The sequence below is a fragment of the Grammomys surdaster genome, unplaced genomic scaffold (genome assembly GCF_004785775.1).
Source record: "Grammomys surdaster isolate TR1022 unplaced genomic scaffold, NIH_TR_1.0 126071, whole genome shotgun sequence".
NCBI classification, from domain to species: domain Eukaryota; kingdom Metazoa; phylum Chordata; class Mammalia; order Rodentia; family Muridae; genus Grammomys; species Grammomys surdaster.
The window spans coordinates 1,150,027-1,165,284 of record NW_021620880.1 but is presented as its reverse complement, the minus strand read 5'-3'; positions in this window follow the sequence as shown (position 1 = coordinate 1,165,284).

Genomic DNA, 15,258 nt, shown 5'->3' with positions numbered 1-15,258 from the left:
GCAATAAAGAAAACTGAAAGCTTCAGGAGACTGGTGGAATGGGAAGACGCCATATTAAGTGAGATTCCCCATCTCAGAAGGGAAGTACCTAAGCTCTTCCCTCATATGTTGATCCGAGCTTCTAATCTTTATGCATGTGCTCAGATTTGCTTTTTTACAGCAGAATGGGTAATTTTCATTATCTATTCAACAGTTGGTGGACATGTAGGCTAATTACAAATGTAAAGTGATACAATGATTTCAAAGAATCTTTTCATAATATGTATGAAAACAGGATATGCAAGCCCTTGGACCTAGCAGATTCATTTTTAGAGGTCTATTAAATATACTTCACCCAAAACATCTATGCAATATCAATGGTAAATCTAGACGTTCATCACCAGGAGAACAGTAAATTATGATATTTATATAGCTGGTAATTTATGGCAACTACAAAAATGTATAAAAATAACTTACTCTTGTTTGGGACATTATATTTCTTTTCATAACAATAGGACATTAATATTAATGAATTTATCATTGCTAAATTTTTGTTGGTTTATAACCTGTTTCATGTAACCCTGGTTATGTGTGTAAATGAATTATTCTTCATATAAATATAAACAGTGAGTTAATCTGGCAACTACTTTTTTTGCTTTATGCTAGTTCCCAATAACTTCACAAAGAAACCAATATTTATTTTTAAATGTGCCTCAATAGCTGAGTAGTTAAATGATCGACCTTAGACTTTGCTAATCTGGCTCCTCCCAGCCCCATCCCAGGATACTTGCACATTAGTGTGGATCTGGCTCTTTGGGCTTCAGGTGTGTTTCCATGATTTCTCTCTGTATCTCTCCCTCATGGCTCCAAACTCCATTCTCCTCACTGATCTGCATCTCCCTTTCTTCCCTCTCCTTCCTCTGGTTGGCGAAGTCCTGCCCTAATCTCTATTCTTCGGAGCCATTGGGTGATCAGCATTTATTGATAAGGCAAAGAATAAATGGTAAGAACTGTTTACGAAAACTTGAGACAGGAGACTCTTGGTATAAGCATTACAGTGCTGTGTCTGAATTGAAACAAGATATGAGGGTAAAGAAATCAGCACTTGAATAACACAAAGGTAAATTTTACACAATGTACAAACCATTATGCTACATTTCCAACTTTTTGTCTAATAAAATGCTCTTTTTCTTATAATAATAAACAACATACAGTATGAAACAATTATGAAAAGTATTAGGTAAGAGTACTTTCACAATGTTCCATCCATTGTTTTGGCCAAATAAAGTATTCTACTATCTATCTTATGATAGATAGTTCAGAGTTCTGTTAATTCACCTTTAATCTTAACTTGTATTACCATCCTAAAAACATCTTTTTATACCTAGAATATCTTCTTAAATCCTAAACAACTTAAGCTTATAATAAGACTGTCACTATCTAGTCTTTAACTCTATCAGAGACCCAAGAAGGAATAATTATTACCTTAGTATGCAGGGAGGGCAGGGACACAGCTTCCAAAAACTATAAAAATGACAGAGACAGCTGACCACCTGGACAGTCCCCAATATTCTCTATGACACTGGAGCATCTGTCTTCAGCCTTCTGGCCCAGAGCATCTGGCAGACCTTTTGTGAAGCAGAAATTATGAAGGACTTGCTTACCCTACCTTGGCAGAGCTTGCCAGTCCTTTTGTCCTTTCTGGACAGCATTCTGTCTGCAGATGAAGTTAGGACATTTTCTTTTCTCAGTGGCTAGCTTGCCACAATTGAAGCAACTCTATATGAACGGTTTTGATGTTTATCATCTTCTTTGAAGTGCAATGGGGCAGACGTGCCTCATAGTCCAAACATCTCAAATTAATAAAATTATGTTTAAATGTCATATTCTATAAGTCTGAGACTTTTGAAGACCAATTATCTATCTATAGTATATTTGAAGTGTCAAATATTATTTATTCTTAGCTATTTACTATCTGACTAATCTTGGAAGCATTTTATTATATTTAGATAAACTAGTATCTAATATGATCATGAGTTTGACTATCTATTGATTTGTATTAGGTTGATTTTTATCTGCAAACATATAGCTTTTAGAGGATATATATATATATATATATATATATATATATATATATATATCTCCATCCTCTGAAATGTGTAATAACAGAATCAGCCCTTTCAGAGCTCAAAGCAGTTGCCCATTGAAATTCTGAATATGTATCTATAGTATGATACATATGAAACATATCCATTTGTTAAATTTCATTTTTTCTTGGTTATATAAAGAACAAGTAGGACATTGCCTTATAATTTCCTTGGCTTGTTGCCACGTGATAGAATTCTTTCTTTAAATCTTTGCTATTAATATTGTGTTTTTATGAAATTCTGAAGCTTCTAGAATATTTTCTGTCAAAAACTAATCAATTTCATCATTACCTTGTGCTAGAGGGACTGGTAGGCCCCATGTGGGATCTGACATGTGATATATATAATAGATTATCTCTATTTCTGTCAGTTTTGCAGTTGAATAAACAGTGAAATCAATTTGGAACCATCCTGAATAAGTTCAGCAGTTTCTTTTTTCTTTTTCTTTTCTTTCTTTGTTTTGTTTTGTTTTGTTTTGTTTTGTTTTTTTGTTTTTTCGAGACAGGATTTCTCTGTGTAACCCCGGCTGTTCTGGAACTCATTCTGTAGACCAGGCTGGCCTTGAACTCAGAAATCCGCCTGCCTCTGCCTCTCAAGTGCTGGGATTAAAGGCGTGCGCCACCACTGCCCGGCTGTTCACCAGTTTCTATATGTAAAACAATCTTTCTACATATTGAGAGTCAGTTACTATATTAAGAGATTCTTGAAAATCTAATAACACCATAAGGATTGCATATAATTCTGATTTTTGAACTGAATTATAAGGACCTTACTTATATCTTACTTATATCAATGACCTTACTTATACTTTCTGATTTATACCTTGCCTTTCTTGACTTACTTGCATCCGTATAAAAAGTAGGCATTCCAGAAATTGGAGTTTTAATTATATGAGGCAGAATCCAGTTAGTTCTTTTTATAGATTGAAGCGGCTTTGTTTTTAGATAGTTGTTGTTAATTTCTCCCAAAAGAATTACTGCAAGCTCTTTGCCAATATTTATCTTTATGCCTATAATGCAATCTCTACGTTAGTAAAAAGGCACCACAATCTCAGCTGGATCCATTCCAGCTAATTGGCAAAGTCTCATTTTTCCCTTCAGAATCAATTCAAAACCGTTTTGTTTTGTTTTGTTTTGTTTTGTTTTGTTTTTTTCGAGACAGGGTTTCTCTGTGTAGCCTTGGCTGTCCTGGAACTCACTCTGTAGACCAGGCTAGCCTCGAACTCTCGAACTCAGAGATCCGCCTGCCTCTGCCTCCCAAGTGCTAGGATTAAAGGTGTATGCCACCACTGCCCGGCTTCAAAAACCTTTTCTATGTAGTTTTTCTATACAGGTTTTTAATTTTTTACTGTTTATGTTCTAAGAATATCCATCCTATGATGTAATCCTCCCTCTGCATCAGAGTTCCTGTGGGAGATTGAGTAGAAGGCAAGACAACTAAGACAGGGGCCATCTTTGGATCTAAATGGTCTAGATGTGCATCTTGTAATTCCTTTTCTATCAAAGCCCACTCCTTCTCAGCCTCAGTTGATAATTGTCTTGGACCATTTAAATCTTTATCACCTTCTAAGGTTTTAAGTAAATTACTCAGCTCTTGAGTAGCCAAGCCAATTGTAGGCTGAAGCCAGTTCATATCTCCCAGTAATTTCTGGAAACCATTAAAGGTCCCTAATTGGTCTCTCCTAATTTGTACCTTTTGTGGTCTAAACTTTGGTAGACTTATTATATATCCTAGATTTAATAGACTCTCTCCTCTTTGTATTTTTTTTCAGGGGCAATTTGTAATCCTCAACAAAGCAAGGTTTTGTTTGTTGGTTGGTTGGTTGGTTTCATCAAACACTCTTTTCAAGGTATTCGTATCTGAATCAGCCAATAAGAAATCATCCATATAATGGTAAGCTATGAATAGAGGAAACTGTTCACAAATTATCTCCAATGGCTGTTGTACAAAATACTGGCACATTCCTTGTGGCAGGACTTTCTAATGGTATTTCCTGATTGGAGAACCTTTGTAGTGGTTAATATTCAAAAAGCTCTGCTGCATGGGCTGACTATCTAAGTGGGGGGTAGGGGAGGCTCTGCTTAGCTCAGGCCACATGCTCCACAACTAGACCCAGAAGACTTTGGCTCTGTCCAGTCAGAAGCACCAGCCCTGGCACCCACAAGACGCCAGCTTGGGAGATGGTGATACCTGGTAGAATGAAGACTCTTATGCTTAAAGATTATCCAATATTTATATATTTGGAAATGCTCAGTTAACAAGATGCCCACACAATTAGAATTGTTAGCCAAATTAACTAACCTAGATATGAATTGTTACCCAGGTTTCTTCTTGATGCATCCATAGTTCTCCATGGCTGCTACATCTCTCTCCTTCTAGCTCCTTCTCTTCCTGCTCCTTCTCTCTCTTCACTCCTCCCACATTAGCTCCTCCCCAATCACTCCACTGCAAACAATGTGGCAGCAGCAGGAAACCATCCTGCTACAAACCTTTATTAAAATAGGTACTGGGAAAGAAAACCTTTCCTTATCATGTTCATGTAAAGGAATTGTGAAAAAGCAATCTTTTAGGTCAATCACTATGGTAGGCCATGCCTTAGGTAACAAGGAAGGCAATGGGATTCCAGGCTGTAAAGAGCTCATTGTCTGAATGATTTTATTAATTGCTCTGAGCTCTATTAACATCCTCCATATGCCAGATTTCTTTTTAATGACAAATACCAGAGAATTCCAAGGACTGATGGACTCTTCTGCATGTTGAGCCTTGAGCTATTCTTCAACTAACTGGTGCCTGCAATTTTTCTTTTGTCATAGGCTGTTGTTCAATCTAAATAGGTTAGTGAGTCAGCCATCTTAGTGGTAGACCTCTTGGTGTTTTACCAGCAGTGTCGCTTCTGTGCAAAGTTGGAGTCAGCTTTTTTTGTGTACTGTTTATGGAAAGTTTGGACAGTCTGTGACATTCTTGATAAAATTCTTTATTTTCATCAGGAACATTTCTTATTTTATGGCTTATCTCTGAAGCTGGAAGAATGGTAATCCATGTCTCCCATTGTTGTAATAGATCTCTTCCCCTAAAAACCCATGGCTATAACAGCCATATATGGCTTTAATTTTCCTAGTTAACCTTCTGATCCTATATATTTAAGCCATTTTTTACTTTGATTTACTTGGAATAAAGTTCCAACTCTTTGAAATTGTATATCTATCTCCTGAAGAGGCCAATCTGGAGGCCATAACTTTGGAGAGACTATGGTTACATCTGCTCTGGTATCAACCATTCAATTTCAATATTATTTATTAACACCTTTAGTTATGGCCTTTGATCATCTATAGAAGTTTGACAACATTTTTGTTTTTTGGCTTCTGGTTTGACTTGCTTTATTTTATCTGTTGAAATGGTTTTGATTTTGATATCTGGGTTTTTTGTCTATTTTTAGAACAATGTTGTTTGTTTGTTCTGCAGATGAGTATTTCCACTGTCCCCTTGGATTGGCTGATTTGAATTTGGTATTGAGAGTTTTTTGAAATAGATTACCCCCATTTATCTGCTGATGACTTACACTCATTAGTCCAGTGTCAGCCTTTACCACATCTCTTGCATATACCAGATGGCATAGGTTCTCTTTGACTCAATTTGATTCTGCTCTCATGGTTTGCCAAGGCCCAAGTTCGTTACCAGATCCCAGACCTCTGCCAAGTGGCAGGGCCAGGTGAGAAAATCTCAGAGAGATTGCCTTTGCTAAACTGTCTTTGGTCCCAGAGAATGTTGGCACTTTCCCTCTGAAATGTTTTATTTTAAGGCCTGAATATAAAATTTAAGGGTATGGACAACATGCCCCACATTGGGTGCCACATATAAATGGATTATTCTTCATATAAATGTAAACAGTGAATTAATCTGGCAACCTCATTTTTTTTTTACTTATGCTAGTTCCCAATAACTTCACAGAGAAACCAATATTTATTTTAAAATGTACCCCAGTAGCTGAGCAGTTATATGATCAACCTTAGCCTCCAATGCTAATCTGGCTCCTCCCGGCCCCATCCCAGGATCTGGCTCTTTGGGCTTCAGGTGCGTTTCTATGATCTCTCTCTGTACCTCTTCCTCATGGCTCCAAACTCCATCCTCCTCACTGATCTGCATTTCCCTTTCTCATCTCTCCTTCCTCCAGTTTGCAGACATCCTGCCCTATTCTCTATTCTGCCCAGCCATTGGGAGATCAGCATTTATTGACAAGGCAGAGAATAAATGGTAAGAACTGTTTACACAAACTTGAGACAGGAGACTCTTGATATAAGCATTACAGTGCTAAGTCTGGATTGAAACAAGATATGAGGGCAGAGAAATCAGCATTTGTATAACAGAAGGGTAAACTTTACAGAGTGTACAAACCATTATGTCTACATACATGTGTCATTTAACCCAGTCTGGATTAAGAATCATTATGTAGCTGAGGATGACCTTGAATTCCTGAGCCTTCTGCCTCTAACTCCCAAGTGCTAGGATTATAGGACTATGCCACCAAGCCAGGTTTAATTTTATTTTTTGGTTTTGTGAGACAGGATTTCTCTGCAACACCCTGGCTATCCTCAAACTCACTTTGTAGACCAGACTGGCCTTGAATTTAGCACCACCTGTCTCTGCCTTCAGAGCAGGAATTAAAGGCATGCATTACCATATCCAACTTCAAGCTACAGTTATTACTGCTAGTTTTGTTTTTATCTATCTATCTATCTATCTATCTATCTATCTATCTATCTATCTATCATTTATCTATCTATTCAGTGTGTGTGTGTGTGTGTTGTACCTGTGCCATGATGTACACGTGGCAGTCAAAGGACAACTTTTGAGAGTCAGTTCTCTCCTTCTACCATGTGGCTTGGTAGCAGACACCTTTGCCTGCTAAGCAATCCCACCAGCTTGCTAACTTCAAATAAATAAATAAGTAAGCAGATTTTCTCTATTTCCTCCTAATGTCCTCATTATTTTCCATTCTGGAAATAGTATCCCCAACATATTACAAAAAGAAGCAAAAAAGGAAATTGTTTTCAGCAGGATATAATGATGCATATCAATAACCCTAGCCTGTGGTGGACTGAGGCAGAAGGGCTGAGAGTTCAAGGCCAGCCTGGATTGTACAGCAAGAACTTGTCTCAAAAAAAATTCCTTGGATGGAATTTGTCTGATATTTTTCTCCTGATTTCTCATGACACTAGGATTACAAAAGAGATCACAGAGGAGGAAATCTTGACACTATCATTTCTGTAGTTTTGCTTTTTGACAGAAATGCAGTTGGAAACCACAACCTTTCAGGTCTGCTTCTTTCTACTAGTGGTATACAAGGGAAGCTCCTCCATGCCTGTTGATAGCTCATTTTATCACTAAAAACATTCCATTCTCCGTATGCACAGCTCATGTGTCCATTCATCTCTGAAGGGCATCCCTCAGGCTTGACAGTTATGGAGAGACTGGCTATCAGCATCTGTGTGCAGGGTTTTGTGGTACCATCCCAATGGATGGGTGTAATTACTTGATTACATGGTGAGGGTATATAGTGTTTCCTATGGTATCTCTGAACTGCCTTCCCAACCCACTGGGCCGTTTTGCCATCTCTCTGGCAACAAACGTGATCCAGTTGCTCTATAGCAAACAAGAGACTTAAGTGTTTTTGTTACCAGGGCAAAAACTAGCACCCTGACTCCAATAATGTTGAGACTGAAGCCCCTGCTGAAGTGTTTGCGAGTTTCTCCCATGGTAACATTCCATTTCCCTTCAACACGCCATAGCTGTTTTGTATTTGTTGGAAAGATGTCAGAATGTGCAGCCCACACTGAAGGATTAGAATTATACTTCGTGTCATTCAGGGTGCAGTGTCTACATAAGTTACTTGGAAATCTTCCTACATGGGATTGTCCTTTCCCTATTTATTTGTTTAGTTGTTTATTTATTTTAGTTCAGACTCGTGAATATTTGTTTTATTCTTTGGATTACTATCCAGAAATGTTTTAATTTTGTTGTTCATGTCCGCCTCGGCCATCAGGACATTTACAAGCTGGTCCCTGTGTTCCTGTTAATCCAATGAGTGACTGTAACTCACCTAAACAAAAGAAGCTCTCTGGAGGAACCTCGGTAATATTTGTGTTTTCTAAGATCAAAAAGTCTGTGACCGCCGGGCGGTGGTGGCGCAGGCCTTTAATCCCAGCACCTGGGAGGCAGAGGCAGGCGGATTTCTGAGTTCGAGGCCAGCCTGGTCTACAGAGTGAGTTCCAGGACAGCCAGGGCTACACGGAGAAACCCTGTCTCAAAAAACAAAAAAGCAAAAAAAAACAAAAAAAACAAAAAAAAAAGTCTGTGACCATCCAGAGACCCCTTACCCAACCTGGCTCCAGGTGCGTTTGATTCTACAAGAAGGCGGTCCTGGCGGAATCCCTGAACGCCACACTCTCCTACTCTTAGGAACATCTTCCTTCTCCGTGTCCAGCCCTATCTGAACATGGGATCCCCACAATGAAGCTTGGCCCTCTGTCTTTCCAGAAAACGCCACTGCGGGGCGCCCTGCGCACAGGGTGCATTCCAGCCGGCTGTGAGCATCACAGAGGGCTGGGCATCTGGGCTCGCTCGCTCGGGTCCCCGCGGAGCTCGGGTCCTGACCGGATCCGGGCGACCTGCCTCACCCCTGGATCTGCGGTGTCTCTCTGGGTCACGTCCGCGCTTTGTGACGCCCAGAACAGAGCGATCGCGGCGAGAGTGGTCCGCGGGCTCCACTCCCCTGGGCGCCCTCCCGCCCTCCGCCGCTCCATTCCCACAGACAGCAGCGGGGCGCTCCCGACCCAGACCCCGCCCTTCTCTCTCTCTCTCTCGTTCCGAGTTTCTCGGCAGGGCAGACCCTTAGCCAGCGCACCAAAAGCCAGAGATAAACAGCTGCAGCTGGAGACCTGGCTAATTGATACAATAAGTTCTGTAATTGCCTCGAAAATAAGGTAATGATTTGGCAGAGGGAATGCTTTGATCTTATCAGCCCAGAGAGATCTCTCCAAGGAAAATTCAGGGACTGGAGACTTCCAATTTGGAGAGCAATGCCGAGGGGCCAGCCGGATCCTCCCCCAACCCCTCCCCCACGTTCCCTATGTCCTGCAAGTTCTGGGCTTTTCAAGAAGGGATTGCCAAGTCCTAAAATGACCGAAAAGTACACACAATTAGGCCGTGAGATATGCGTTGAAGAGGAGTAGATTCTGGACTGTTCAGGAACAGGGGGATGGCTGAAATGCATAATCCAGTCCTGGAAAGGCTGCAGAAGAGATTGGAATGGAGGTGGGAGGCTAGCTTGGCTCAAGCCTCCGGCTTTTTTTTTTTTTTTTTCCACACAGGGAGGCTTGCTGACTTGGAGTTTACTCGTAGGAGGGTGTACCAGAGGAGGAGAGAACCTTGTGTGCCCTGCCTCTCCAAGAATACACACACACACACACACACACACACACACACACACACACACACACGCAGGCACGGCGCTGTGGGTGTCCCTGCCTGGCAGAGGCTCCAGCACAAAGAGGATTAGAGAGATGAGCTAATCTGGTTTGTATCCCAGACATGGCCCCAGAAAGGGACCCTGTCTATGCTGATGTTTAAGGGAGTGGAGTAGTGACAAATCTTGCTCTGAGGGCCTTGCTGGCTGATACTAACAGAGACCTCTCCCCACTGGCGTCCCTAAGACGCTAGAGTCCATACTTGAGGGTCAAATTTAGGAAGCAGAGAGGCAGAGGCTTTGGGGCATAACAGGATTCGGCATGCTAAGAAAGAAGAGATAAAGACAGAGGACATTCCACAGCAGAAACTAGTTCTCCATCCACTCTGGGGAAGCTGAGGCCCAACGTGGGAAAGTGACTTACAGTATTGTAAATAGTGCCTAAGTACTGCGTTGAGGGTAGAATGCATTTTTTTAAAAAATCTTTTCTGACCCTGTATTGCAGGAGCTGAGGGTCGGCAGCAGGTTAACAAAGTCATGTACCAGAGAACATACAGAAGCAGGTAGGCAGGTGCCCAGAGAGCCACTAAGATATTTGCGCTTGTTTGGTTGAGTTTTTAAAGACATGGAGAAACAGATGGAAAAGAGAAAGAAAAGAAAGGAGGACACGGATCACAGTTGTGCACACCTCCCCTTCCCCTCTCTAGGAGGGGAAGACAGAGACAGACAGACAGAGGTCAACCAGGAAATAGCCAAATGTCAGAATTGAGAAAGAGGGACAGACAAATATCTAGACAGAAAAAAAAAAAGTCAGACAAGTGGAGACCGGGAAACAAACCTAGAAAGTGGGCTAGGACACAGACTCACAAGCTTAAGAGAATAGTATCCCAGAGAAGAGATGGGGAGAAAGCCTGAGAGCCCAGGAAGGCCATGTGAGAGGAGTGACAGTGGGACTTCGGATTTTGGCTCACTGGGAGCAAACTAACAGTCAGATCAGTCTGGAACCCAGAACAAGCAGCAGGCAAGAAAGATAGCTCAATGCTTAGCCCACATGATTCAGGCACGCTGGGGAAAAGGTTGAAGGCAAAATGGGAACTTTCCTTTGAGGAGAGGCTGGTCAGTGACCACCCAGGATCCCAGTAGCACACCCTGGGCCACCTGCCCAGGATGGCACTCAGCCTGTCCACTGCCTGGCTCCAGTCTCCTCACAGCTCAAGTGCTGAAAGGCTCCAGCCCACCCCAAAGCTCCCATCTCCCTTGTCTTCCTTTCCTGGTGTCCTGGTGTCCCTTCTCCCTTAATGTCCTTCCTTCTTGGTTCTCTGGGGACATTTGCTCTGTTTAGCCACTTACTAACTGGGAGGAAAGAGATGCTGTGCCATCAAGCCCCCTGATTTGGGACTGGATGTTCCTTTCTCCTGTGCCGCCCCCCAAACTTGATTGCCCTAGCCTCTTTGAGACAGTTCCACGCCTCTCCTGGAAGCTCATAAATACCAAGCAGAGGCCAGCTAGGCTATGTAACAAGCAGAGATCCCCATGGCATTCTCCTTTAAAATCTTTAGGTTCTCAGGCTCCGCTCTTGTCCCCAGACACCTGAGGTAGTGTAGCAGAGCAGGAGGTGGGGCATTAGGCATGGTGTGAACCTGGCCCCAATTCAAAAGAGACCTGCCTTGTCTGCAAAGAAATCCCAGGAAAGGCATCTGGGGGCCCCTCGTGTATGCAGCAAGCTCAGGCATTCCTTGACTTCCATCCAACACCCCCCCCCCTCCAGCCCCTTCTTGGCCTTTCTCTCTCTACTCATTACCATCCACACCACCTCCCACCCACCAGGAAAGAGAAGGTCATCGCCAACTAGGGCCTAAGGAAAGGGGGCTTTCTAGAAGATAGCCCAGGGTGGAGTCAGGGCTGTTTACACACTGTTTCCCTTAACTCATCTCCACTCTCATCTGAAGGCCAGTAACAATCTAAAGCCATTCAGCCATACAAAGCTTAGCATGAGGTAGAGGGGGGATCTGAACCCTACGTGGCTTCAGTAGAGACAAGAGTGCAAAGTGAGCCTCGAAGCTGAGCATGGAATCTCCTTTTTATGCCCATTTTGAAAATGACAGGAGACTATGGTGCTGTCGCCAAGAGCTGATCTGGAAGCTGTCTGCAGAAGGTTCCAAGGAATTTGGCTGTGCGTGTGCGTGTGTGTGTGAAGGGGTGGACTGGGAGGGGGCAGCCTGGGATTTCTTGGGTCTCTGCTAATACTATTGCTCATTATATCTGCAGCATAGCCTTGAACCCAGAGGTTAGATAGACATCACCTTAAGGCCTTCTTCTGTGTCTATTCCGATGCCCTTGTCAGCCATAGGCACATAGCAGGTACTTACTAAGTGTGACTTGACACCACGCAGGACCCTCCTGACTAGTGTCTGATTCTCAAATCAGAAGCTTCTCCTGCAGGCTCCCATAACTCAAGGCAGTGAGGGCTTGGAGAAGAAGCTAGAGGAGCAAGACGGAGCCTCCAGCCTTGCTTGACCCTCCTTCTGGAAGCCCCATAGCAGGCCCTTGCGTGAGGAGCTGAGCTCTCCAGTAGTGTCTAGGACTTTGAGGCTGGAAGTTTATTTTGAGTTTTGAAGCTCCAAAGTGGCAGATCCCAGAAAACCTCTTCTCTGGCTCCATAATTTTTCTCTAGTTAAGTGGTTGAGTGCTCTTGTACTCAGCTGGCTCCTGCAGCCGGGGATCTGGGGACTGGGGAGAGGGGGAGAAGGAACAAAGTCTCTTCCTGGGTTCCCTATTATAGGGCCGAGGCGGCCTGCAAGCTATGAGGGTCTTGTCTCCTCAGTCCCCTCCCTTCTCGGAATTGCAGATGTTTTAGGGGTGGGGGCTCATATCAGGAATGTACTTCAATAGTTGAGCATCTGTGTTGTGCCAAGACATGGTCCCACTCAGATATGATGATAGCTGAAGCCAAAGAGTGGCCTCAGATGTGAATCTGGGGCCCATGTGGGTGAGTCCACCCAAATCAGATGTGATCATCCCCAGCTCTCATCCCACAACCCTGGCTCATATGTACAAATAAACACAGGCCAGAGTCACACCCAGGTCTAAACACACAGGGGAGTCTGGGAGCAGTATCCAAGCAGGAAGACTTAGACCCTGCAAAAGGGTGGAGCTGGGTTGGGAGGAGGTAAGAGTGGTCCAAGGAGAGAGCTTCAGCCAGGAAAGAGCCTAAACCACAGCCCCTTACCTGACCCCCACAGGGAAACTGGCCTAGAGCCTGTTCCTTACCAAAGCCATAGCAGACCATCGAGAAATCTACCAGACTGCAGGGGTGGGGGAGTTGGGGGGGACAACATGGCTAGCTGCTGGTTCCACTTGCTCCCTGAATTCACCCCTTCCCTTTTCTCATCCAAAGCCAGCCCAGCCCCACCTACATCCACACAGCCCAATGATGGTGGGCGCCTTCCCTCCTCGACACCTTAGCTCACCCTCCATTTACTTATCTCAATTCTCTGACTCCTTCCTAGGGCACTCTGCTCCATTTAGCTGACCCCTTTGATGGCCCCCCCTACACCAGCTCGCTTCTGTCTGGGTGTGTCTACTGACTCTGCTTCTTACAGTGCTCTGTACCACAATCTGCCCCGCTTATTTCCTGCCTGCTCACACCCTCTCTTCATTATCTCTACGAAGATGAAGACGAGGCCCCTTTACCCTGCCCAAGTCTCCCCCACACACTCCCACCTCTCTGCACTTCCCTCTTTGTAACATTCCACGTGCTTCTCTTGTAATGTTGACTATCTATCTTGCTCAATAAAGTGTAAACTCCATGAAGGCAGAAATGCTTTTTTGATTTGTGTCCTCGGAGCCCAGCACAACCCTATCAGATGAAAGAAAATAATATTTGTGGAATTGACGCATCTACTTTGCCCCTTACCACAGAAACTGCAGGCGGAGGACTGAGTTGTGAGGAGAGAGGATGAACGCCCCTCTGAACTTTTCTCTCTTCTCTGTCTCGGAGATGTCTGCAGCCAGCTGTACCCTGTCCTTCACACTCTGCCATCTCTAACACCCCCACCAAACACACTGACAGTGAGTTTGGGGTTAAGGTGGGTGGGCAGTCAGCAGCATGATGTTTATATCAGGACTTTATAGTTTAGATAAAATCACGAGGAGAGGCATGAAAGACACCTGGGAATAGGAGGCTAGGCAGGAGAAACTGAGGCTGAAGGAGTTAGGCCGGACCTCAGAGGAAGTCTCCAGTTGGAAGGCTCCGGGCTTTAAAGAATTTTTATGTTTCAGTAAGGACCATTCTGCCCCCACAGGGCTTCTACTTCACACATAAGGAAGTGCGAGCCCATTGTGAGATGGGACGAGGGGGGCATAAAAAGAGAGCAAAGTATCCTTCCAGCCCACAACACCTCTCCACCTCTTCCCAACTAGCAAACAATCCCCCCGCACCCCCCCGCAGCCCCCCCCCGCCGACTCTGTGAGACTGAGGGAGGACCAGTGGAGAGGAAGAAGGGTGGAAAGAGAGGGGGAGAAAAGGCACCAGGGCTTCCACCCTCTCCGTAGGACCCCCACCCCGGCCTCTGGTGCGGGAAAGCAGCCCAGCTGTTTCTGATTCTTTTCTAGTCGCAGCTCCGCCCGAGGGGGTGGGGGACGGAGATACTGGGAGAGACAGAGCTCCGCCGAGCCCTAGACACCTAGCCAACCGTCAGGGCACCGGCAGGCGGCTGCGTCCGGCCCGCAGGTGTGTCTCTTGGGCGGCAGCGCTGCCCTGAGCTGGGGAAAGCACCAAGGTGGACAAGTCTCAACGAAGGGCAGGACGAGAGGATGGTGTCGGTGCAGTGGGTAGGAGAAGCGGGGTGGAGAAGCGATGAGCCCTTGATGAGAGGGTCCCCCGCCCGAGGCCGGTTGCCCACGGTGCCCCTGTAGGCAGCGTAGCCAAGGAAGCCCCACTATCCTGCAACTCTTGCTGCCCGGGTGTCTACCAATTTCCCAGAAGCGCAAGGATGGGAGGACCACAAGAAAGTACATCTACAGTGCTTAGAGGACTGGAAGTGTCCGCAACCCTCTCCACGCCTTGCCCCCCCCCCCCCCCCCACACACACACCGGGTGTGCCTTGCCATCAAACGCAGCGGTCCGCGTTGCTGAGTGAAGGGCGCTAGGACCCGGTGGCGTGGCGTCGGTAGGGACAGGGGGCTGCAGGCAAGGAAGAGCCCCGTCGCGGGTGGCCGGAGCAGGTGGGGGCGCGGCACGGTGGCGCTCCGTAGGACGGAGGGGAGGGGGCGGCCGCCACACCTAGGGCGCCTCGGAGCACCCAGGCTGGCGCGGGCGGAGCCGCGCTGAAGGCCGCGCGTGTCCCCGGCCCCGCCCCGCGCCGTCCAATGAGAGCTGCGGCCGCAGGGGCTGTCGGCGCGCACTGGCCCCCGCCGCACTCCGCGCCCTGGAGCCACTGACACCGCACCCGATCGCCTACACCCGGCTCAGCGCTCGTCGGTCGCAGGTCACCCTGAAGCTCGCACGCTCTTGGGAACCCTGCGTCCGGCTCCCGGACTCCACGTGCCTTGAGGTCCCCAATTGCCCATGGTCCCCATGGCCACCCTGTGGGGCGATCTAGGAGACGCCTGAGGAAGCCCAGACAGTGCCCGTCCACGGCCCTGTGGGCTGCGCGGCGGGAGTCTGCG